This window comes from Engystomops pustulosus, chromosome 5, assembly GCF_040894005.1.
Source record: "Engystomops pustulosus chromosome 5, aEngPut4.maternal, whole genome shotgun sequence".
Lineage (NCBI taxonomy): Eukaryota > Metazoa > Chordata > Amphibia > Anura > Leptodactylidae > Engystomops > Engystomops pustulosus.
This window is the reverse complement of record NC_092415.1, coordinates 151,123,504-151,151,036: the sequence shown is the minus strand read 5'-3', so window position 1 is coordinate 151,151,036 and position 27,533 is coordinate 151,123,504. Positions and strand designations below refer to the sequence as shown.

At 34.2% G+C, this 27,533-nt stretch overlaps 1 long non-coding RNA gene across 2 annotated transcripts in view; it reads right to left on the bottom strand.

The window, feature by feature from the left end:
- LOC140133344 (uncharacterized) overlaps nucleotides 1-26,040 on the bottom strand; it is a 44,030-nt gene extending 17,990 nt beyond the window's left edge. The window contains exons 1-2 of one of the 2 annotated variants that reach the window (XR_011855872.1): nucleotides 25,889-26,040; nucleotides 2,907-2,964 (exon numbers count right to left, since the gene is read on the bottom strand). This is a non-coding gene — a long non-coding RNA (uncharacterized lncRNA). The remainder of the gene's footprint in view (nucleotides 1-2,906; nucleotides 2,965-25,888) is intronic. The other variant, XR_011855873.1, reaches the window with a different exon arrangement.
- Between the last annotated feature and the right edge of the window lie 1,493 nt (nucleotides 26,041-27,533).

The window sequence follows — 27,533 nt, the reverse complement described above, 5'->3', positions numbered from 1 at the left end:
TGCAACTATGAATATCCCTGTTTCGTAGCTCTTAGAAACACAATCCTAGTGCACAATTTAATGAGAGATTGTCCTCTTTAAAATGATACAGTTCACAGGATATAAATGTTTTTAACTGGGGTTTATTTTCCAAGTAGGGCTTAGATTTGAACCTACTCTGAAAAGGTAGAAAAATCATGATACAGCTTATTTACGTGTTATTAAGGTGTTATTTTTGTGAAAACACGAAAATACCAAAGGAATTTAAATAGATGGAGTGTTTGGATGAAAAGTTTCTAGAAATTGGGCTTAGAAACTCCTTGTCTACACCCTGCAAATGCAAGCAGAGGCTACAAAGGCAAATCCTATTAGCAGTCTGACAGGCAGGACAATGAGGGATGGATAGAGGCTGACATAGACAAACCTATAGTTTATAAGTTCACAGATCCACAAATAATCCATAAATAAATAAAAGTCGTGGGACATTGATTGCTACAGTATCACAAAGTGCTCACAAATTGCCTCTGTGAAACAAGAAAAATGAAAATTTCTAAGGTTTTTGAATTAACTTTTTTTATAACACCTTTCTGATTGGTCGCTACTGGCCATGTGTTGTACCAGGGGTTAAAGAACTGGAATCAGTTTTATCACATACATTCTGCTGCCAAGCCTGTTCTATCATTATTATGTATATGAATAATGCAATAAATACTGCTTTCCCCAATAAACTGGTATGTGAGGATACCTAACGGGGTTGGGGGCCACTTTTTATTTATTACATTACTTTATCACAACAGAAAAAGAAAATTTTGTATTGGCTCGATATATTGCAACATATGGTATGATAAACTGACTCTATCTTGGGTGGGGGAGGGAGTAAGTTTAAAGGCCCATTGATTTTTGCATTATGGTTTTTGTACTGTTTATCATGGATTTTTAGCTTTATTCTGCAAGTTAGTTACAATTATGGTAATACTACATATTTAATTAGCATACAACTGTATCAGCACATTCTGAAAGCTTTAACTATTTTATCTTTCAATCAACATAGCTGGGGCATACTTTTGTAGGATTACGGTAGTTGAAGTTTTATTTTTTTTATTACTTTTAGTTTGGATTATTATCCCTTTTTTTGCTGATGGGTTGAAGAAAGAAACTATTTTAAACAATTGTTGTCTTTGTTATATTAATAGCAATCATCATGCAGGAAAACAAATCCGAATAGTGTCGAGTTGAGGTAGTTAAAGATGCTGTATTTTTTCTACTCTTTAGGAGGCTCAATCACCAAAAAATGCACTTCATTACACACGTAATGATTGTGTATTATATCTGTTGCATATGGAGGCAATGATTTGTAGTATACAAAATATATTTATGTTAAAGTTATTGTTTCACTACATACATTGTTTTGGAACAGTAAATAAGTAGTGAGACGAAAACATAAGAAAAATAGTTTTTTAGTGTTTTTTAAAAAAAACAATTACCTATTCAGTCCTAATATCCTTCCCTCAATCACTAAAAAGTTCTTTCCATGTACACACTTCAGAGTATTGTAAAACACTGCTGGTCATTTTACCCCATAAATCTTCCATGTGACGTTAGGAACTTGCTATTGAAATATCAACCACTACTTTTTCTAAATGAACATTATTGTCTGAATAGACAGACTGATTGGGAGTAGAAACAGTGTACCCCAAAGGGTACCTAAAAAACTGCATTCACAATAAAACAACACCTCCTACACAACAAAAAGTTATGGCTGACTATGAAAGGAAAGTAAATGGCTTTTTTTTACCAAAAATTAAAAAATGGGCCGTTTTGTGATAGAAAGCTGATGTTTTTTCCACACAGTATATGGATGGATTTTGCTGCTTTACTGCTACTGGCAGTCACTGGTAGCCTCTGACTCACTATAATTTCGAATTATATTTCCCCTAAGCAACATTTAGGTTCTGTTTGCAGGAAGTTTATGAACTTCTCTGAAATTGTACTAAAATCAATATATAAAGTTAATTTATCTGATACATTGACTATCATCCAAGGCCTATAACATGGGTACTCAATTGGCTGACTTAGGTCTGAACATGGACCTCGGTTGTGTGAAACAGGTTGGGCGCAGTGTTCTATGGACATGGACAGGAAGGTATTTCCTGCAGTCACTGCAGCAGTAACTCGTGCTATCAGCTGCAGTAGTAGAATTCAAACTGTGCTTTCTATTTGCTGTTTTTTTTAGTTGTTAATAAAAAAAAATGTATCAAAACATTTGTTTAAGGGATTGTTATGTGAACACCTTTTTCATGCTTTTTTCAGGTGACAGGAAGCTTCTCATTGATACAGCTTTCACTTGCTCCTAACACCAAGTTCTCCTGTTTGCACAGGCATTTCTCTTGACGTGTCTATAAATATAATGTAAAAACCATGCCAAGGTCTTACACTGTCCACAGATTGTGGCTTAGATGGCAAAGTTGCTGCTGTATTGGGACTGATTCAACCACACCCGGTTCCTCTGCAGCTCAGCTCTGTCCAGCAAATAATTAACTTGAGTTATTGATGGGCGGTCTAGTCAGCTGCTGGAAGCAGCGTGCAGGAACTCCTTTTTCTAGCTGCCCAATTACAGCACACCTTGCTGGTTTTACTAGTCTACCTGTTATCTGTTGTATGATCCTCTTTCCTATTCACTTAGTCAGTGTAGGGATTGTTGACAAGAAGTCCCTAGCCAATAAGGTTTGCAAAGCCTGTTAGTTTGGTGACAGGGGTTATGGGGCAGTCTAGGGCGTACACCCTCATTTTTACCTTGACATATAACAGATTAGCACCAAACACTGGTACATGGTAGTATAAGAGATTTCCAACCTCAGGAACCCAATTTAAACCTCTACTGGTGCATATCCCAGACATGAATATTGACCCACAGAAATAGAACTTACATGAAGTTAAGCATCCCTGGCCTGTGTTGTGATATTGTTGAATGTATACCTTTTTAACCTACAATATAAAAGTAATATTAACACATTCACCAATTATAAATATTTCTATTCACATTGGGCAATAGTCATTATGATGATTTGGAAACAAATAAATGTTAACAGTTTACCATACCAATGTATAAAAGCACAACCCATTCTATTATTACCATAACTTTCTAAAAATGTACGATGTCAGCTATATCAGTCAAATTGTCATTTTGCCTATAGTTAACATAATATATTATTTGGTCACTAATGGTGTTTCAAGGTCGTCTGTTTGAATATAAGGCCCTCGAGAATTTTGCACAAATGACAAATATCCAGTTGCGCTCAATCTTTTATTTGCATGTTTCTGCTGAGATCTCACAAATTAAACCGTGGTATTAATGTACTTCTAGAACATGATTTACTGTGTCTTCTCCATGCTTCATGATAAAGCTAGTGGTGATGATATATGAAATCATAAAACCAATAAACTAAGACATGGCAAAAAGATACAAATATCACATTATTAATCCTACAGCTTAATATATTCGCCATGACTGCATCCTAACATCATTCCTAGGTCTTGGATCTTCTATTGTTTATCGGAGGGAAGCCTTTATTTCTCCTAGATGCGGTGTGTGATATGATATACTGGCTACAGCATTCTTATTTTTCAAGCCCCTTGCTTGTGTGAAATCACATTTCATAGCATGTTGACATTTGCTCCAGAGATTAGTAAATTAGCTCAATAGATTACTGAGATGGAGAGAAGAGACCTGCTGCTGGCTGAACGGGCAGTCAATAAACAAATTTGAAGCCTCCGCTATTTGACTGAGCCTCTCTTTCTTTCTATCTCTCTTAGGTTATCCGTCGTGTGGAGGGAAAATCAATGAAGTGCTAGCTGAAGAACTATGGATTCTGTGACTAGTCCAAGAATAATGTACACTAGTGCCAGTGTATTTCACACATTGAAATAAAACATTGTTCCTGCTCAAAAGTTTAGATTTTATTTGACCTTTCCATAAAACTTATCTAATGACCATATATACATTGCTAACTAAAAGTGTTCATCCTCTAAGAGGCGTTTGGATAAGGAAAGAATAGCTTTTTATGATGTAAAGGTATTATCTAGTGGCATAGTAGCAGGCTTTTGGTCAGGATATATAGGATAAAGCCAGTTTTGCATTATTTCAAACCCAATTAAGACAGCAGGTGGCACACATGTCAGGAAGGCTATATCAGACTAGAAGCTAAAAGGTCACATTTGAGATGCCAGACCACAGTTGGATTTACACTGTTGCTGTAGAGCAGGGGTCCCCAAACTACGGCCCGCGGGCCACATGCGGCCCGCGAACCATTTCTATCCGGCCCCCATCCCATCCAGCGTTTGGAGCGCCAGCCCGGGTGCCCCCAAATGATAAATACGGGGCTTGGCGCTGGCATTGACAATAGTGTCAATGATTAGGCCGCGGCCTTCGGCGGTCGGGCAGGAGCCCCCGTTGTCCGGACAGGAAGCTCCTGCCCGTCACTGTATAGTGCCCGATGCGGCCGCTCGAGAACTATTACTGGAGTGATGTGGCCGGAAGACAACCCCGGCGCACAGCGCTCCTTGAACCTGGATGCGTGGCCGCGTGATTACGTCATCACGCGGCCGCGCACCCCTTCCTGCCCGGCCGCAGGAAGAAGAAAGAAGACGCGGGAGCCAGAGGTAAGTACAGGTTTTTTATTTATAGGAAAGAATTAATGGTGGGGGTATAGGAAATAATTAATTATGAGGGGCAGCATAGGAAATAATTAATTAATGGGGGGAGCAGCATATTTAATAATTAATTGACCCAATTGATTCATTAATTGGGCCAATAAATAAAATAGTTCACAAGGGGTGCAGTATATTAAATAATTAATTGGGGGGGGCCCAGTGTATTATGGATGCGGTCATATGTACCGCTAGCACTGTGTTTTCAAGGAATTTCTTATATTTTTTTTATTTTAAACTTCAGTCCGTCCCTCGAGAGTCTGAGAGGGACAGTGAACGGCCCCCTATGTAAAAAAGTTTGGGGACCACTGCTGTAGAGCATGGTGGGTTAATAAATGTCATGTACAGGGAATCAATTGTTAAGTGCTCTTGGCATATAAGTCAAAACTTTCACTGACTAGTTATACCACCTCACAAGTAACACCCAGACACACTACCAAATATCAAAGTTATTAAAAACTACTAAAGTGACTGTAAAATTACAAACATTTTTTTTTGCTTATCCTTAATTATAAATTAATCTATCTAATAAATGTTGTATTCAATTTAAAATTCATGTGTAAAGTTTAGTTGTCCCTTTTGGGAAAATTGTAAATAGTTGTGTTTTACCCTGATCTTATCAATAGGAGGGTTTCTTCGAACTGTAGAAGGTCGGGAACGGGTAGAAAACACAGGTTATTTAATGAAGTTAATGTTGATCCTAGCTTTTTACCACCTAGATGCTGAAGTTAGTATTGACCATGGTATATTTAGAGTTTTACAAAGTCACTGCCACTTGGGCAGAACTTAAGATATCATACAGAAATAAACATGCTCTGTAGTCTAATTAAACTAGACAAGTTCCGGTTGACGAAAATATATGTAAAAAAAAAAAAACAAAGTTAAAAATCTAAATCAATAATTTATATGTATCACAAAATGGAGGAATTCAAAATTGCAATTCATAAAAAAAAAAAAAAAACATGTATGAGCTGTGAGGTTGGAAATATGACAATGATCAAATTAATTTTAAAAAATGACATGTTCTAAGACAGTGACAGCAAAGACCTAGTGCCAAACTACAACCCAAACCCAGATATTTATTACACAGTGCCAACACGCCAGTTTAAGCAGTGACTTATTGCTCCCTGCTTTCAAACCTTTCAATCGTATCAGCCTCCTAAGGACAGCTATATTCTCCTAAGGAGAAATGCATTATATCATTCTTGCTTCCCTACAGGGCCCCCTGAATGGCAGTAGCTCCAATGATAATCCAGCTTGGCCAGACCTCCTCCTCCTGTAGTCCCTGGAAGCCAAGGATGTGTCACTTTAAAGGGGTATTCCTGTCACAAAAAAGTTAGCCCCTTGCCACAAGATAGTGGCTAACTGGCTGATTGTGTCAGTGTTGGGACCCCCACTGATCATGAGAAAGGGGATGTATGACACCACACAAAGCTCCGTACACTGAAGTATGAAAAAGTTATTAGTGTCAGAACATGGCAAAAACAAAAAAGAGGTAGTTAAGGTTAAGATAGTTAATTAATAATTAACAAATTAATTGCTGTATTTTTATCACCACATTTCCAAAAAAATATTATAAAAAGTGAATAAAAAGTGTGCCCCCTCATCCCAAATGGCAAAATCCCTTGACTAGCTCCATTGACTTCAATGATGACTTTAAGAAGATGGTGATCCAAAAACTGTATAATACCGGCAAAACAAACCTTCTATATATAATTTATATACAAATCATACTGACCCACAGAATAAGGTGACATATTTCCGTAGAATAGGTCCTCAGCATAAGATTGGTGGGGGTCCAGCACCTAGTACCACCACAGATCAGGTGCAGATCAGCTTCCATTTATTGTAGTTCAGCTAATACACAGAAAATGGGGCAATCTGCTTTCTTTTTTATTCTCTTTTTAGCAGCTGCTAACAGTGGATGACCTGTGGTATGATGGGGCCACTCCGAGCATGTAAATCTTACATTTAGGCTATATTCTCACAATGTGTGCCTGTTGTACCGTAGTATCATCGGCACCGGGGAGAGGAGGAGGGGATGAGCACTGCTCATCCCTGCCTCTCTCCATAGTAGTATATGGCACACGGTGCCGTATTCATGGGAAAGATAGGACATAGCACCTTACAGTGCCGTGCCCCCATTGCCAGCTATGTGTTTGAAACAGGTTGTAATGTTCACAAATTCACATAGACATTTAATCGTTCCCATCTCAAACTGAATTTAACACTAAATATGACATATTTTGCATATTTTGGCCAAAATGCATAATATTAGTTTATTCTATATTTTGTCTAATAGTAGAACAGACCTGTTCTCATAATCTCATACCCTATCTCTTATTTCTATCTTTGCACCCAGACATTCTCACCGTGATCAGACATCCTTGATAATCTAATCTGTCATCTAAAATGTAAACTTCCATGGTAGATGTACTTTAACCATGTGAAGATGAGGCCCTTTTTCAGTTTTGCATTTCAGATTTTTACTTGCCACACTGCAAATGCCAAGATAGTTTTATTTTTCTATATACAGAGCCAGTAAAAGTTCTTGTTTTTTGCAGGGAAAATTACAATAATATTTTTCTTATGGACTTTGTTTTTCCAGCTTTAACAGTGTAGTCCAAATGACAGATCCCCTATATTCCTTGCATCATTACAATCACAGTGATTGTGTAGTAAATTTATATAGTTTTTGGTATGTTCTATAAACCTCTGTATTTCCATATTCTTACACTCTTACCTTTTCTTACTTTACCAAGTTGTATAAGGTGTTATTTTTTGCGTGATCTGACATTTTAATTGATACCGTTTTGTATGACCTTTTTATCACTTTTTATCCAGATTTTTGTGCATGGGGATGTGGTGAAAGCAGGTAATTTAGACATTTGTGCTTTTTTTCATTTTTATATTTTGATAGGACATAGGCATTTTAGGACACAGGGATAACCAAGTTTTTATGATTTTGTTTGTGTTTTTATATTAGCATTCTAGGGAAAGGGGGTTTGAAATATACTGCAATACTGTCTATGGCAGAGTTTTATGATGAGTCTTTCATGACCTAGGATCCTTCTGGCTTCTATCACACTACACCTCTTTCTTTATTGTTGTTTTTTTTTTTACTTTGCAATTTCTTTCCTTTCTTCTAGTATGTTGTCAGTATATTTTTTCCATATAATATAAGGATTCAAACCACCAAATACAAAGAATATGGGGGCCAATGTATAAAGGCCGGTGCTTTCTGGCACACAGTGGTCTCTTAATAAATCTAGTACAGGCAGTCCCCTACTTAAGAACACTCGACTTACATACGACCCCTAGTTACAAACGGACCTCTGGATATTGGTAATTTATTGTACTTTAGTCCTAGGCTAAATAAACAGCCGTAACAGTTATCACAGGTGTCTGAAATGAAGCTTTATTGTTATTCTTGATTCTTATGACAACCCAACATTTTCAAAATCCAATTGTCACAGAGACCAAAAAAGTTCTGGTTGGATTACAATGATAAAATATACAGTTTCAACTTACATACAAATTCAACTTAAGAACAAACCTACATCATGTACCTATCATGTATGTAACCCGGGGACTGCCTGTACTTCTCTCACAGCAGAATTTAAATCTATTCTAACTCCACTTTTCTTTGAAGATTAAAGAGTAAAAACATTTTTAAGCCTTGCACAACAGACAATAGCCGTACAAGGTGTAATACATTGGCCCCTAGGTACCATAGATACAACAATTTGTGGAATTGTAAAGATACCCCATAATCTGGAGGTATGTTATTCTTAATGACCTTAAATGACCTTTAACAACTTACTTATTTGTTTTTAGCTGCAATATTTTATGACTGTGAAAATATACAGCAAAAAACACCTGTAAAAGATAAGTGGACACATTTATTAAAAACAGTGCAAATTATACTAAATGCAGTTTGCCTGTGAAGAGTGAGCCATATTCAGGAATTGTGACGCCCACTATGCATGAATCTGGCGCCCCCTGCACTGCTCCGAAAGAGTGCACCAACTTTTTTTTGGTACACCTTTCACATGGGGCGTGCAACACAATTCTGTCAGACTCTGCATGTTAAATATGGCACTCAGTCTGACTGTAGAACGCCCCTTTTAGTGCAGTAATTTGTGTTGCGTCGCAACACAAATGAATCGCATGAAACACATTTGTGGTGCTGACACTACTGACACTGACATGTGCAAGCAGTTTGTACACAAAAGAACGTACAAAGTCCAACAGAAAACTGGTGCAGGGGCTTTAGTATATGTGGCATGCAGCTGGACTGAATGCCATACTTCTTAATGGATCCATTCCCACGGCCATTCGTTTAATAAACCTTCACAGATCATGTCCTAGTCTGACCAGTTTTTCAGGGATTACTCATGAAATGTGTTAACTTCCATGTTTTGCAACCAAAAATCTTCTTTTCTTTGTGCATCTAGCCTAAGAGTGCATTTGAAAGTTTTCTGTATTGAGGACCCAAAATAAGCCTTTTAGACTTTCCCACTTTCACACTGCAAGTTTCAAGAATCCTATTGGACACAGATCACTTCTGAAAAGCTACAGTAACCAACACTCAATTTCATATATACTATTTGCTTCTGTACTTCTAGCAAGCACATACTAATGCACCATCTGATTGAGAAATTTGGACCAGATAAAGCCTGCCGTTATTATGGGAAACTCTGTATACCCCAAATCAGCAAAAACTTGCCTATAAAAACATCAAAGTGAAAATAATGGATAGAAAAAGTAAAATATAATCCTCTTATAATACAGTATAACCTTCATGACATAGACATGTTTCAAGTTTATCTCTACAATATAGAGCAAGAATTAAGAGATTTATTTTACCAACATCAAGACTAAACCATTCCCTACTAATATAGTGAGAAATGCCTCACAATTGCTGTTATCGCATTTTACATTTGGAAAACTACATTAACCAAAATAAATCAAAATGCTAAAGATAAAAAAAATAAAATATACCCTTCAATCCCTATAGTAAAATACCATCCATGGCGAGATTGGGCACTCAATTTAGTAAATATATTATGACATACGACTTCCAGATTTTAACTAAATGAAATAAAGGTTATGGATTATCTACTATAGGCAGTGACTATTACTGTCACTTTATACAATTACTATTTTATGCCCTTTCCCAAAATGATTTCCAGCATGAGGCAGGCACATAACAGAATAGAACCATTAATTCATATCCATCTACAAACACATTATCATGTCATCATTATCAATATAAAAAGAAACCTTTAATAGTCATTATATATATATAGTTTTCCAATTTTATGTATATAAATGTATATTTATATTTAAACACACCTATATATTTATAAAAACATAGCACTTCATCAATACAGTTGTGTTTTATCCCTTTGTTGCACATCTTTTAAGCAGTAGTCATGTATTTTTTTGTGGATGCATACTTCTACAATGGATTTGAGCATCTGGCTCATTCAACAATAGGAAATACATTTTTAGGTTCATAACATTAGCATGAAGCACATACACGTGAATATTTGACTTACAGTTCAAATGTCTATTGACAAAATTACATGTATATGTATTAGTATAAATAGTATTAGTATAAATTAGTATAAACAGATATATATATGTACTTAACATGAATAAACCCTACATAAAAGGTGATAAGGTGATATAACATGCATGTTGTGCCTATTCTGAACATATGTACATACAGAAGCCTTGGTCTATGCATTCCATTAATGGCCAAAACATAATACCGGCAGTTATCTGTTTTATGGGCTCATCCCATTATTCAAGCATTATTACTTGTGCAATCTCTTTTTCCACCAATGCAGTATGAAATGAAACCCTTAAAATCCAGAGTACAATCTTACTTTTTAAACTATACCTTATTTAGTAAAATCTTTTTCATGTTTTTTTAAAGTATGCAGCAAGTATAATGAGTAGCATAATGTGACATTAAGTCACATTGCAATCAAAAATATATGCAAGCAATATGCCTAGCAATAAACAGTTTTAAATAATTTTAAAAAATATTTTAAAAATAGCAAAAAGTAAAAAACAATGCATAAACCTCTGAAGAGAATAGGGAGGGGAGGGGAATTGGGATTCTTTTCCCATTTTGTTCTTTCTTTGTTTTCAAAAATGTTAAAAAACCGCAACAAAAATGTCCTGTTTAAAAAAAAAGGCTTAAACATGTAACCAGTAAAAAATCTAATAAGCTATGAATTATTTAGATATGCATTGACAAAAAGTTCTGATCCAAGCATTTTCTATATATTTTCTACCAAAAATATTCATTAATTGAATATGTCCAATTATTAACATCAAAGGTTGGGGGAAGAAAACCCAAGCGGAAAGAGTTTGGGCCACCTACATATGGATATAAAGAGTATGTATAGTGGAAAAAATAATCTGAGGTAGCCAGGATCAGGAAATATGTTGGGATTGGGAGTCCTTCAAATTTGCAGCCTCTCCAAGGCGGAGATTGCTTGACAAGTTCTGCGACCTTTAACAATGAAGGGATTACCAAACCCCTCCACAATTTAGCTATTGTGGTTCTAGAAACTACTATGTGTATTATAACTCCTCTGACATGTAGCTGTAAGTTCAGAGCCCTAGGAAGACAAAGACTCAGGGCTGGGTCAGGCCAGAAAGTCATGTTGACGGTATAATTAATAATTTATGACCGTTTAGCTTAATTGTTAAAGCTGGAGTCATTGTCGCCTTGCCCTCCAAATTTCCTCCATTATATATTTTCAGCAAGAGGTTAATATATATTTGTTGACCCCCCTTAATACTCCAAATACTCCAGATATTACAGTTTCTTTATTAGTAGTTCTTTAAGGAAGAAAAAGCTTATAGTACTTCCAAAATGCCTCCCACTTTAGCAAGAATTATTTAAATTATTTATCTTAAGGTAATGAGCCATTCTTATTTATCATCCATATGATTCCCCACTCATATACATAGCTTAGTTATACTAAATCTATATATACTACATTGTACCAAGACAGAAGTTCAGGTTAAATCTTAGATGCCACAGCTATTACCGATAACATCTAACTGCTAGGGTGCCAGGATGTCACAATGGCAGCTCAGGGCCTGACAAGCACCTGTCATGTAAAAAATACTTTCCCAGTCCTAATCAGAGGCAGTGCTTAAAAACTAAGGCTGAAATGTGTAGTAGTAATATACAAAGTGATCAAGCAACCTGATGTGTTCAAGTTCTCTTGTGGGAGTGAAATAAAAATTAAATTGTATTACAGCATTTTTAAACCTCCACACTAATATAATAGTATGTTGCTCTGGATTTGGATTTTAAATTGGATTATTAAAATTTTGTGCCATCATGGGACCAAGAATTATCAATAAAGCTTCATTACACGTCACCTTACAGCTGATCAATGCAGCCTGGGACTATAGTCAAGCATCCAGAGAGCTTCACAATTGGTCAGAGTGGGCAGAGTGGGCAGTGCGTCTGTAATAAGGAGTCATTTGTAAGTCAGGTATCCTTAAGATCTTACAAAAATATCTCAGAATATGGTGTGTGCATGCACTTTTTATTTTATAAATGTGGTAAAATCTAATTTAACCTATAATAGAAATTGTGGTTCCACCATCACAATGACCCACAGAAACTTTTACCATGTATTGTTTTATTCACATGTCAAGACCACATAAAAAATGGAACCATGTGTACCCCAACATGGTTCCATCTAAAATACAATTCATCAAAACCCTGAATGTAGATGAGGGTTTTGACTTGACACAGATATAAACAATGGACATTATTTATTTATCTGCTCTATTAGTTGCTTCTCAAATAGGATGCCATAATTATTTTTACATTTTTATATTTATTTTTTTTCTTTGCTGTAGTTTATCTTTATTTCTCTAAAGCCAGTGAGTAGAAAATAATTTCTTATTCTGCTGTATTTCTTTTTGTATATGTTATAATTTTGTTATAATTACCACAAACAACCAACTACCTTGACATTCATGGGATATATTACATTACCTATGGAGCAAACAATGGAGCAAGTTCATGGTATCACATAACTGGCATACTTTAGCCAATATACAGACCATCCCATATTCCAAATTTTCCACCTTTTCATGTCAAGAGATCAAAATTCCTTTTTGTTAATGAATCAGAACATTATATGCTTTACATAAATACAATGACTTGAAACTGATATTTTTAAAAGGTTAGATTTTATAAAAAAATGTTTGATTTTAAATATTATTTTATGGTCATGAAGATTTTAACTATATTTACAGGTGCAACATCATTAACATAGTTCATCTACCATTAGTTATAGTTGTAGGCTTTTTCAAGCCTAAACTTATAATTTGTGATAAAGATGAATGTTTGTTATGTCTTTCAAAAAAGCTAAACTTAATGGAATAGTTAATAGATAGAAATCTCAGTACAAGCTACCATAAGTAATGTATAAATATAAATGTTTTCCAATTCCCTCAGCTCTTAGACTGGGCCCACCCATTCAAGATTTCACAATATATCATTTAAAACCTTTAAATAACAAACATTTCAAATGGATACATGTATCTAGCGACCATTTGACAAAGAAATCCATTAAATGTAAATAGAAATTGAACGTCCCCTATTATTATCCTAATAATATGGACTTAAAAAATAAATTTTGTAAAAACCCATACTTTTTGATAACAATTATTTCCTGTGCATTGTAGTGGGAAGCAAGTAGCAGTCCATCACTTGCATGTTGTTGAGAATATGCATCAAACTTGTCAGATTTTAAGGACCTGCCAGTTAAGCTAAGGCTGCCAAATGAACAATGCAGTACCTTGCAACACAGCTCTAACACTATAAGGGTCTATAAGGAATAAGTCAAATACATTCTACAAAGACCAAGAAAGCTAAACAAAGCATCACTAAAGAAGGACAACACATGAATTTGTATGACAAAACAATGAACCCTGAGTAATCCGGCTTCACTTCGAGGAGGGAGAAAACATTAATCCTTAAGGTTGTACACAGTGAATAAGTTGCAACTTAATTATGGTCTAGATCAATAGAAATGTTAAAATTATTAATCAACCACATGTCACTTTTTATCAATCAAGTTCAACGAATCCTGGTAGATCTACCCAGTAAAAGCACTGTGAAAAGAGTGAAGCATTAATATTCATTCCTGAAATGTTCAATTAAGGCGGTTTGGAAAATTCTCAAAAACAAACCACCTTGAGTTGTCAGTTGTTACCCTTAGTCATCATGGAAAGAATTTACTCTCTTTTTATAACTCTTAACTCGCATGCTTCCAGTGGATCGAAAAAGCGTATCGCCTTTTAACCTTGGATCAGCATTGCTGCAAGACAAGTAAATAAATAATTTAAGTGCTATCGTACCTCTCCTAACAAGCACTGTCATAGAAATCATGTATTATATCCAAACGCTCCACTTTCACAAGAGTGCCCTCTGCTGTAACTCTGCACAATTTTTTCCTTATGGTTGTTGACAAGTATTTTGCTCTATGTCATATTCGCTATAGGTGTTCATTATAGAGCGCAATGCATTTTATTTTAATTCACCGACTTTGTCAGGCCATTTAGTTTGGCCACATTCTCTGAAATGCCACTAAAAGCCAAAATGTCACTTCAAAAGCAATTTTTTAAGTAAATAATGTGTATCATGATGTGTCATTTATGGCTTCTGTAACCAAGCTGCTTCAAGAAAAATTACAAATCTGCCGAAGATACATTTTATAATTTACTATATATCTCGATGCAGTGTAAAATGAACACTGACTGCAAACTTTCTCATGAGAATTAATTTCAGAGGTAGAAAATTAATAATAAAAATTATAAACTACTAAAGTTTTTTTATGACGTATTAATAACAGTAAAGGTACTCAGGGCTCCTGCTTTTGCAGCGCTGCAAGATATATAAATATATACTATCTACGGCCAAATCTCCTCTCATTGCACCCCCTTCCTCCACCCATCTTCAATAAAATTCTATCACTTAAATTATGGAAAACTCAAAAAGAAGTTCTGACATTTCAAAAAATGTCACTGCCCTATATTAAGCTCTAGTTATTAATATTTCAACTGATGGAATAAGAATTGCGGCCCTTAATTTTCATTACTATGACAACCATAGAGTAGCTCATAAGAGACAATGGAAACGGTTGTATGTAGGCACAAGGAAACAGGCTCACAATGTAAAAACATACTGACATATGGTTTTGACGAAATGTGTACTCTAACTTCTCTCTGTAGATGTGGAGGACTGACTTCGATGCTTAATGCCAAGTGTAAAGCTCAAAAAATTACTGTCAATTATATCCAATGAAGCCTCCAGCTATATAATAGCAGCATGTGATTGTAAAGCATTTGTTGGACTTTTGAACTAAGTCAAACATAGTATGATTAATTCTGGGACAAGTATAGGTAATCATATTAATGCAACAACAGTATTGATATAGCTATAGACAGCCCATATGCTCGGTAGTGGAACCGGGGGGAATAGTCCCGGTTTGATAGCCACTTGGTGCTCTGACTGTAATGAGCAATGAGCAAACTGCTGAAAAATTGATGCCGCCTGCAGATTGCACAATCCACTGAACAGCAGGGGGTCGGCTTCTTACATCTTCTACTCCTGGTATAATATGCTAATTTCTGCCAGAGCGCAAGGGTAAAGCGAAAGAAGAAAAGATTTCACAAAAGAAGGAAAAAAATGCTAATGAATACCACAAAGATGACTGCAGAGAAATCCTAGAGCTTTGTATGGATTAACTGTGTTGGAGATGTCCTTGTCAAATTTTAACCCCTTTATTTACCCTACCTATGTGTCTTCACTATTTCGAATATAAAACACTGTGTGGTTATGGTGAACTCACAGGGCCGCTATAAATTCATTATTTTGTTTTTTGTTAACTTATGATATACTTACGGTATTTGCTCCCCAAGTGCCATACCCTTTATCCTAACCACTTGTGACATTAACTCAAATCCAGGCCATAGTGTGCAACTTTATCTATTCCTTCCACCTTCACAAAATATACAACATTCCCCTTAATAGGAATACTGGAAATATAATTCCTATATTTTTATAAAATATCTAACACCATATACAGCATAAATCAAAACCATCCATTATGTGACAACAATAAGGGAGAAAAAAAAAATAAAACGGACCTAATCAAATAAGTTGTTAGAGCTAATATCTAGCCCAACTTAACAAAAGGAATGGTTACCCACAATGCAATACTTACATCGTAGAATGCTATTAAATATAATAAAACAGGCAAGCTAAAGTGTATTAATCTACTGTTATTGAGTTTTCCATGTACATAGAGAGAAAGCAAAAAATATTTCACAATACACTTAATAATCATTTTAAAAAAATCTATTATTTAAATTGTTTGTGAGCTTAATAAATATCAACTTACCCGTACAGGTAAATCAATAAAAGTTGATCTTATATGACATCGTAGAAAACACTAGGAACAATTGTCTACCTTGCCACTCACATCTAGATTATTTATAGAAAATATATTAACAATGTCCCTTTATCAATTAGTAACATAAATAAAGGAAAAATACTGTAACAAGTGTGTAGAGGAATTGATAAAGAACTAGATAGATAATCTCTTTCAAGATATATACCAGTAAAGCTGGAGATCCATACACACAGCCTGGCAAACACAAATACAAGTGATTTCTACTTGTACACACATTTTGTTAAATAGATAGAAAAGGGATTATTTCAAGCATTAAAGTTGAAGATGAGGACTGACAAACCATGTCCGCGTCCATCGGCCAATCTTCAGGCACAGAATGGAGAAATAAAGCTTCTCATTTGTGCCCTTGATTTCACTAGCGTCCCCGTCCTCTGCAGGGAGTCTTGTGAAAAATAAGAAAGTGTGAATATTTTCCTTTACTTTCCCTCTTTCTTTCTAAAACGTCAATCTTTTTTTTCCTCTCCATCTCTGAAATGTTGTCACTAAAACTAATTACACAGAAAATTGCAGCTATCAATTAGAAAGAAACTAATGATGATACTGATCTAGTAATAATCTTATCAAGAAAACAAAAAGACAAAAATATATATAATAACAAATTTTATCAGTCGCATTTTTGAAAAAGCACACATCAGATTTAGGAAATGTTATGTAAAATAATAAGTGAAATGATAATAATAAGCTATTAAATTCCTATTTTTACACCTGAAATTTATTTCTTTTATTTAAAAAAGTAAATCAGGCCTTTACCTGTAATGTAAATTGACCTTTCTCTAAATCTTTATATTTAGAACCCCATGCTAGAATTCTTATACTAACATACAAAATGACAACTTTTTAAAATTGACAATAGGTAATAGATAATACAATTTATATTGCTTGCAATAATCTAGAAGACAAATAAAATAAAGAATTCACCTTTGTGAACATGTTTCTAGATTATAAATATTATCTCTAGTTGGCTATTCGCAATAAAATTATTAAAAATGACAATAATAAAGAATTCACATAAAATGGTATAACCATACCAATTCACGTTGGCAGATGGAGAAAAAGATCAGAATCTCTTGAAAAAAAGGTACAGATGGCAGGCCTTTTTCTTTTTCTATTGGAAGAAAGCCGAACAGTGAAAAGGTTTTGCAAGGGGCCTACACCGTACTGATAAATTGATAAGCCAAAGTGTGAACATTCCTCTAAGTCGCTGTATATGTTCCCATAGCTTAAGAATTAGACTGGGGATAAGCTCCATTTAATGTGGGTGCATGTGATCATCCTTTGTGTTACACCGACACAGTAGGATGCAATCCGTAGAAGAAGAAAAAAGACTATCTAAAAAGAAACAATAATGAGATAAAAGAAAAAATATATACGGTATATATGGGCGTTCAACAACTATAAACTATGTACAAACTACCATATGCAGTGTTTTAGTCTTTTTAAATGTTTAATAAATCTAAAGTTCAGCCTATGTTAATGCATGGGTATGGAATAAAAATCATTCTAAAATGGAAAGTAAAAAAGTAGAGTATAGAATCATAAAAAATACAGACATTAGCATATGAATGAAATATTTTTAAATGGTATAAAAGACACCCAGAGGCAGCAGTATAGATTCGTTCTATTGCAGTTTACTTTAATTCAAAATTAAAATGTAAAATAAAAAAATAACTAAAAATACATAAACAAGTATTTTGGGATTTATATAGTCATCTTCATACTATATATGTAAAAGGCCTCATCTGTAGCTCTCTTTCTAATATCACCCTATCTTTCCAATATATATACTGTATATATATATATGTGCAATGTGTATCTACTGTAAACTAGCAATCACTAGCTATGTTTATCTACTGTATATGGTAATAGTTGAACTCCTGTATTTATTCACACATGCATTTGAGTATGTTGCCCTACATCCCCAATAATTACAAATGATGTTATTCTATGTGAAATATTGGCAACTTTTTAATCTAATAATTTTTAACTAAACATACCCTTTTATAGAAAATATGGATTTAGGCAAATTTATCATAAGATACAGTTAGCATTAATCTTGTAAAAAGGAAGCTATTGATTGTGGGCCCGTGCTGAGGAAGCAGAAAGCCAGAGATCAGGTTGGCAGTCAAAGCTTTGTGTTAACCCCCTCTCTGCTATAAAGAACTTGACATTGATTCAATAAGTGAGGCAGAACCCTCTAGAAGAAACAAAATAAGAGGTTTAACCAGCCAGAACATTTCAATGGGTTTAGTCCGGTGGTTTGGCCACTTCATTGAAGCTAATAAAGACATACGCTGGCGAACGGCTAGTGCTAGGAAGATTTATAAACCATACAGAGCTACCTTGTCGGTCTTCATGATTTATAGGTTAGGTTTTACTGTACTTGAAGCCTTTTGCTGTTACTTATTTGGAGTGGAAAACCAAATGGACTGAAGTATCTTTATGACTTAATTGAATACACTGTATCCTTCAACACACACATCAATGCAAATCTTTATACCCAGTGCATATTATTCCATCATAAGCCATGGCACAGTATTCTGCCTATTGGAGGACAAAGTTCCTTCTTATATTGTCTTACAGATTTACTCCTTGTCAGCCATACTTAATCGATACATCACAACACTACAAGTTGAGACACCAGTCAGTGGCAGCAAGGCATAAACTTTACAAAAATCTGAAGATTTGAGTATCAGCAATATTTTAGATTATATATTGTATTATAACTGTAGCTGCATAATATTCAATGCACTAATATGTTTATATTCTGTGTTATACTTGCAATACTCTTTAACTGTATTATCATTAGTAAAGTACAGGCAGTCCCCGGGTTACATACAAGATAGGGACTGTAGGTTTGTTCTTAAGTTGAATTTGTATGTAAGTCGAAACTGTATATTTTATCATTGTAGTTCCCGACAATTTTTTTTTTTGCCCCAGTGACAATTGGAGTTTCAAATTTTTTTACTGTAATAGGACCAAGAATTATCAATAAAGCTTCATTGCAGACAATTTTAAGCTGATTATTGCAATCTGGGACTATTTTAAAGCATCCAGAGAGCTTCACCAGAGGTCACAGTGGGCAGAGGGGTCTGTCTGTAACTATGGGTTGTCTGTAAGTCGGGTGTCCTTAAGTAGGGGACCGCCTGTATGTTCCAATTAAAGCTGACTCAAAGCTTATATAGCATGGAGCTGAAGGATGAAAGTGAGAGCTTTCAGCGCCAGTAGTTTTGTATTTTGGCACCATGTGTACACTAACTGTATTGTGTAAACTTGCATTTCTAAGAGGATAAAGAATTTTTGCTTTTACATACACATTTTCTAAAATATGTATGTACTTTCTATCTCTTTCTGTTTCTCTTTACCTCTCGCTCCATATATATATATATATATATATATTTTTATATATATATATATATATATATATGTACATATATAAAAGGAAAAAAGTATCAGCACTCCAGGGTTCAATTCGAAAGATAACGATTAAGGTATTTTCTTACCATGCGTCCCAAGTACATGTACTTTCTTCATATAAATATATATTATTTTCATATCTCATATATTGAATGGTTGACAAAATTTTTATGTGACTAGCCCAATATTGCTATTACAAGTTTAAATGAATATGCCAAATTTTACTAAATCCATCATCAGCATATATTTACATTTCAAGGGCGGTCTATTGATTATTGTATTACTTTTTACTTGCAGTAGATATAAAATGTTACATAGCTTCAAAAAATCTACGAAAAATACATATTATCAGTGCGTTCAAAATGTAATAAAATATATTGGCTCTAAAAGTTTATAGCAACATTTTAGAATTCTATGTACATTCATCATACATGCATCTGTATGCGTATAAGGACAAAGCACAACAAATATTGAAAGAATCATGACATTTCTTGGTCATTGAGAAGGAATGATTTTATAACATTAACTCTTTCATGTTCAAGTTATATATTTATATACATATACTCTACTTAAGTGGACAATGACCTCAAATTGTTTCAGCAATTATATTGTCCTAAATGATAAATTAGATAAATAAATAAATATGTAAACACATTAACAATCGAGGGTAATATTCCTGTGATAAAAAGGGAGCTAGGGAGGGTGATAATCCTTAATAATTCCTTAATTAATGTTATCTGGTAATTCCAAAGAATGCACTTTTTTAGATAATGTATTTAATATTGTGATTAATATAGTTACTTTTGATCATTTGTTTCTATTAATGTTCCATTAATGAAATATATTGATTACCTGATGTGTTGCTAAAGGTCTGACATAGTGAAATACCCCAATTTGACTGACATTTTAATTCAAATGTAAAATAATATCAAGTTCTATGTATTCATTTTTATCACCAAAGGACATTGGGTAAACTTCCAGGTCTGTAGCCAGGTTTTCACTTTTATACCTATTTTTTAAACTTTGAAACTATGTGAAGGATTTGCCACATGTTCACTATTAAATCAGAAATATACTGTGTCTCATGAACAATTTTATGTTATTAAATTAATGTAATCAGTTGAGAGACACTAAAAATATACATTAATTATGCAGAGGTAATATCCGTCTATACTGTATAACACATCTATTACACCGCTATGGTTTTATTATATAATAACTTGTAGAATACTCTTAATTGGGAAATATAAATATGCCTAATAATTATGTCTATAATATTTGTTTTTCTAGACTAGTGAGGCGCTGTTTGAAAGAATTTCTATAAACTAGTGAGCAGAGTAAACTTTTATTTTACAGGATTGCACCTAACCTACTGGTCAGGCCACAGACATTTAACCTGAAAATACCTGTATATCCTTCTGATTTTAAAACCATCTTAATGTACAGTGTCAGGTACTGCAATAGTAACATTTTAAAACCTAAAGAAATGAAGTTCAGACGATTCTTGTATCCAAAGAGCCTCTGTAAATTAACAGTATATTAAACTCAATAAGACAATTGGAATTTTCCTTACAATGACCCTGTGCAATGAGAAATGAATATAATTTGTTTCACCCGCACATAGTGGCCAGATTGAAATTTGATGGAACTTTAAAGGCATGTATGATAATCTGAAAACACTGGTCATTCCATTGTTTATCATGCTTTGTTTGCTAAGTTTAGAAAAGAAAGTTTATTATTTATTTGAAACAGTTTAGATGCTGTTGCCTGACTTATTATGTTATTACTTGTTATTTCCTGCAGCCCGCTTTCCCTCTCATACACATTTGCGCAGTTGGATCAGGTGTGCATGTATTCTGAATAAGCAGAGGGGAGCCCGCCAGAAACTTAGCACCCCCAAGAAAGAAAGGATTCAACATGTTAAAATCTGAACCCTGATCCATCTTTACACTAATATGTGTTGTTGGGAAAAAGAACAGATATCCTATACATATTGCATATAGTCAGCAAGCAATGGGGAAATAATCTCATAGAATGTAAACTCTAAGGAGCAAGGCCCTCATTCCTATTGTTTCTGACAATTGTATTGTTCTGAAATGTCTTATTTTATTTCTATATGCACCCCATGATCTGTAAAGCGCTTCAGAATATGATGGTGCTATAGAAATACAGATTTATTATAATTTTTATTATTGTAGTGGTCAGTTGACATTATTCTAATGTGCATAGCTACCTAACACAGGCTGTATGCCCACAATGAAATAAAGAGATCAACCCCAAAACAGACAATATTTCTATGAATAATTTGATCTATCGAAATAAATGTGCAATAAATTTGCATCATTATTGCATCAGTTATATTGTACTCTTAATAAAATTAATTATTGATTCCTCTGTAATTAGGTATTTTTTTAAGTATCCTTTCTGCTGATCACACTATATTTAGCATGGTTATATGTTTACATTATAGCCCAAATTCCCTGCAAACAACTACTGCACTGTTTTAACATAATTCCTAATATGGATCATTAAATATCTCATCCAATGTAGACATCTCAATATAAGAATATATAAATATTTCCACAAGATGTTTGCAATATTCCATAAAGATGACCATTATAAGATCATGAGTATCTACTATACAGCCTATCAGCCATTTGCTAGTACCTAGAGATAATATGACCCTTGACACTCCATATTAAATGCCAGACCTTATACTTGGATAAAAAAATAGCCGTTCAACATGTGTATATTGTGTTATCAGTCCATTATGGCGACCTTTTTGCTATAAAATATGCTGCTTTTCTTGTAGTTTAAAGGGCTCTTCCGGCAAGAGGAGAGGTCATTAGTAATTGATTATTTGGGGAGCAACTTTTGACATCAAAATATGTTTAAAACACCACTGCAGTCAGCGCCATACCTAATCTAGCGGTTTGGCATTAGAACTGCAGGGAAAGCTCTTGTAGGAGTGATGTCATCTAGCCAGTGCGTTAAAGCATGCAGCTGACTGGTTTGGGGGTCTAGCGCCAAAGCCTACCCTATCAACTAATGACCAATGGAAAGATTATTAGCATGTAAAAGTACCATTTTAACAAATTTGATAAACAGCAAAAAGTGGGCCTGTTTAGAGTTCAGCCCCTTTTTAGCAAGCACATTTCAAAATTCCAACAGTAAAAAGTAACTACAGCTAGTAAGAAGTGTGGATTGTCTACTAAATCCACTCAAAAAATCTCCTTTACATAGATCAACATAAAGAAACTTCACTCATTAAAATGTGGGCCAATGTGTGTATTTAAAAACATGCTCATAGTGAACTGATTTCTTGGCCCATACCTAAATCCAAATTTAGAAATAGACTAGGAATTAGAACTATGAATTATATAAATCTGATGCTCTGCCATATTTGAGGTTTAAACATGATTAGTTTTGAAATATTTACAAAAACCATAGGACTGTATACAAAATATTGCTTGTAACACCAGCCTATGATGCCCACAAAAAATAAAATATGTATTTTACTGTAATTGTTTGTGGCAGTAAAGGTTTCTTGTATTAGGAAATTGTCATTATTATGCAAAGGCTTTTGAGCTGAAGAAGGATTTTTTAAAAGCTATATGCTAACTTACCCCAACCTAACCAACAATACAATGTATTTAATTTCTATGTATTCCTAGAATTGAAAATTTACAATTAAAATACATTAAGGCATACATAGTCTATAAAGTAACCAGGATATAAAGGTTCTTGTATAATGTTTTGTTGTACAGCATATTAGGCACATATATATTTGATGGTATGTAGAGAATTGCAATTCATATGTATAGTGATTGTTAGTATAAAGCAAACCTGAAGCTAAATGTCCAAATTCCAGAGTCAATATTTGTCTTTGGACATTGTAAAAGTGTTACGTAGTTTTCAAAGAAAGCCTAAGAACGTGCTGAGGCCATGGCTTTCTTCAATGTGATGACCAAGGGTAGGACAGATACTATAGGGGCATTCATAAAAAGCTAATGAGTCTGTTAATGATGCCAAAATCGCACTGCATTATCATTTGATTACGTGTCCTTTGTGTATTTGTTTTCAACACATATAAATGATTTGCATTAACATAGAGTACAAATGGATCACAAATACTTCACCAGCCCCTCTAACAATAGCATTATTGAACAAGTTCAGCTACTCCCACATCACTATAAATGACTCTATGGAGTTCCACTCTTGAGTGATGTGTACAGAATACTGCAAATCTGTGGCTGTCAGAGGTGAAATGCAGGTCATTTATCAAAGACCCCGGTACGGGGACAAGGGATTTTGATACATTAAAAATGTTATTCATTTGAAAGCAGTATATTGTTATTCCTTATCACATCCTATAGTAAACTAGACAGTGTCTCTTTTTAGATGTTCTTACTAAATATATATATTTTAAACTTAACCAAACCAATAAGAGTGAGTAATATTATGTAATTCTGACTAAAGTTTCCAGATTTCAATTTCTGGAAAAGTAAAAGTCCATCTTTATTTTGTTTATAGGATAGTTATATAAAACAATTTTTGAATTACAATATATGCTTTGTCGTTAATAATGTTAGCAAATATAAACTACTCTGTTACTGAATTTCTTGACCTTTAGCTTTACATACTTAAGACATTTTATATACATGCTTTTTTTTTAAAGTTTATCCCTACATATAAGTGATATTGTTAAGTATATAGCTATGTAGCATATAATGGTGATAAATTCTCTCTTAATGTCAATAATAACAGCAATCTTCACCGAGTTACACATTACAAAACCCTTTTATGTACTTAAGCTACCAAGCTCAGTTTAGTTGCCTGCAGCAAAAATATGTGCGTTATCGATAGGGCACCTCCATTAAATGACCACATATAAAAATCAATCTAATGCTTAAAGCCAGATAAAGGTGTCATTTGTACCCAAAAAAGTGTAGAAATGGTTTGCAGTTTTAAATCCACTTTTTAGCTCCTTATCAATGATCAGAGTGAAGAATCTGGATTTAGGCTACGTCCACCATGTCTCTTCAACAGTATCTGGTTTAAAGAGTGAATTTATGTTTTATCACTTGGTGTGACAAATACTTGTCAGCCCGTGATAAGTCTTAATACACTGACCTGATGATTATTTTCATACTCAAGTGCAAAGTGTATGAGGGTAAATTGAGAGGGAAAAAAATACGAGCTTTATTTTATTTTTTTTTATCTGCATTGGCTGAAGCTATTTACATTATAATTATTAGAAATTTTCACTATGGAAAACGCATGAGAAGCTAGACTGATATGATATTGCTGGATGGATTGATAGATATTCTATTGATGGGCAGACATTGCATTTCATATTAATGGGGTGTAGTATCTGACACAACAAAAAAAACTAACAGTAAAAAATGATGTTAAGATTGGCAATTCTAAAAATGAAATAATAAAAAAATAAAAATGATTAATGAGTAACGTAAATTCTCACAGTTTCAATACAGTTAGATACAGACAGTAGCTTTAAATGCAGACTTCTTATAGCAGCTAAAAGTACATAAAAGATAGAGGACTCATTCTAAAATGTTGTGATGAGATGGGAAAAAAATAAAACATTTAACGTCCATAAAGTGATGTCAAATGAAACTGACAAAACTAAAATGTATCTATGTTCGTATAAAGTAATTCTATAGTGTTGAATCTGCATGTTTAGCACAATAAAGGCCATAACAGTAGTCAAAGGCCCTTAAAGGTATTATTATAAGTATTATTTGAGATAATGGCATGCTAGCAGTTTTATCTCCACATAGCGAAAAATAAAGCTGATAACATAGTCCAGTAAATAAATATTACAGCAATATATTACACTTCAAAGTGTATACTAATCCTAACATTTTACATTTTCATAGGGACAAGGAATAATTAAACTTATTCCCGGCCAGCACACACACACAAACTAAGAACTACAAAGAGCAGTGAATGGCTAAATCCCACCAATACTACGCTGCAGAGTGGACAACATGATAACACCATGTCATTACATCAAACTGTTTCTAATTTGTACCCGCAGATGCAAGCAGTGGCCCACAAACAAATACATCCAGGGGCTGGTGAAAAGACTACATACAGCAGGTCTCAATGTTTACAGCATAGCTGACAAAGAGAAGATAACAATTATTCTGCAATATAAAGTAACCAGCAATTTCCCACTGACATCCCTAATTCTCCAAGAGTAGGTGAACAGCAGAAAGAAGTGAGAAAAGTACCTCCACCAGCCAGCATCACAGGCTCCTTCTCAATACTTTGTATCACGGCACTGCTTAAAATTTCATATTTGTGCCATTTACAACATGTTTTAAATGCAGGAATTACGTGCATTTTCAACATTGAAGGAATCAGCTCACTATCTCACACTGTGTTTTCATTTGTATTATAGAAGAAGAGGAGTCACATGACACTGACCCCCAACTGAGTGATCACAATAGGAATGGCTCTATAAGCCGAAAAACCTCAGCAGTGAGCAAAACTAACTCAGATAAAAGCTTGGTGCTAAAAAAGATCTTATAAAAAACATCCAAGTTCTCCCAATACTTCAAACATATCAGAAGTGCATTGAAACAAGACGTTGGGCTGCAGCAGTCAGGTTTTGTCTAATACAAACAATAAGTAAAAAGTTACCAAAATAATAACTAAGTAATTACTATATATATATATATATATCCCCAATCATGTGTATTGTATATATATATATATATATATATATATATATATATATCCCCAATCATGTGTATTGTATATATATATATATATATATATATATATATATCCCCAATCATGTGTATTGTATATATATATATATATATATATATATATATCCCCAATCATGTGTATTGTATATATATATATATATATATATATATATATATATATATATATATAAATATATATATATATACACAGTATAGCATAGGTATTTTGAAAATGATTATAAATTATGCTAGTAGATCGACATTATTAAAGTAAAAGAAAAAAAAAATGTTATTTACCACTTAAATGTATTTACGGTACTTAAACTAATAAAAGTTTGAATTTACTTTTATTTCAGTTTAAAGTTGTTTCCTGCTGCTGATCCCTGAGGTCCCTCCTACTTTTTGTTGTCATCAAGGCTCAATAATCTATGGCAGTGATGGCGAACCTTTTAGCAACCCAAACCCCCCTTATTTATCACAAGGTGCCAACCAAAAATGAAAGCAGTAACTTTTTGCTTCCTGTTCCTCAACAACGTTTGGTTATATTGGCCTCCTGAGGACAAGCTTGAAAATTTTCTTCATTTTAGCTTCTTTCCAGTGTCCCTCTGTACACAGAGAATTGTGGGGCAGCAGAAGGTCCTCCAAAGATAATTCATCCCTTCTCCCTCTTCCTACATTCCCAAGTAGCGAAGTCAGTATCACTTTAATATATGACAGAAAGCAGCATCTTTTAAGTTGATTGGAACTGCAGGAAGATTCTTTGAGTCCTGTCTGGTGTGCTGGGGTAATGGCCCGGGTGCCCACAAAAAGGGCTCTGAGTGCCGCCTCTGGCACCCGTGCCATAGGTTCGCCACCACTGATCTATGGTAACTCCAGCTAACTGGGGTATAATATCAAAGTATATTACATTTTTAGTACCATATTCTTATAAACAAGAGTTTGAAACTCCATAGATATAATGGGGCACATTTATCAAACTGATTTCACAAAACTCTGTACCTAAAGTTTTATTATGGTGCTGAATCACACTGGGCACCATGTTTATGTCAAAAGTCCAACATAATTGTGGTGCACACTTATTAAACTGAGTGCACCAAAAAACTAAAACTGCTGCACTCAGTTTAAAGGGAACGTGTCACCGCATTTTTCACAAATACAGGCA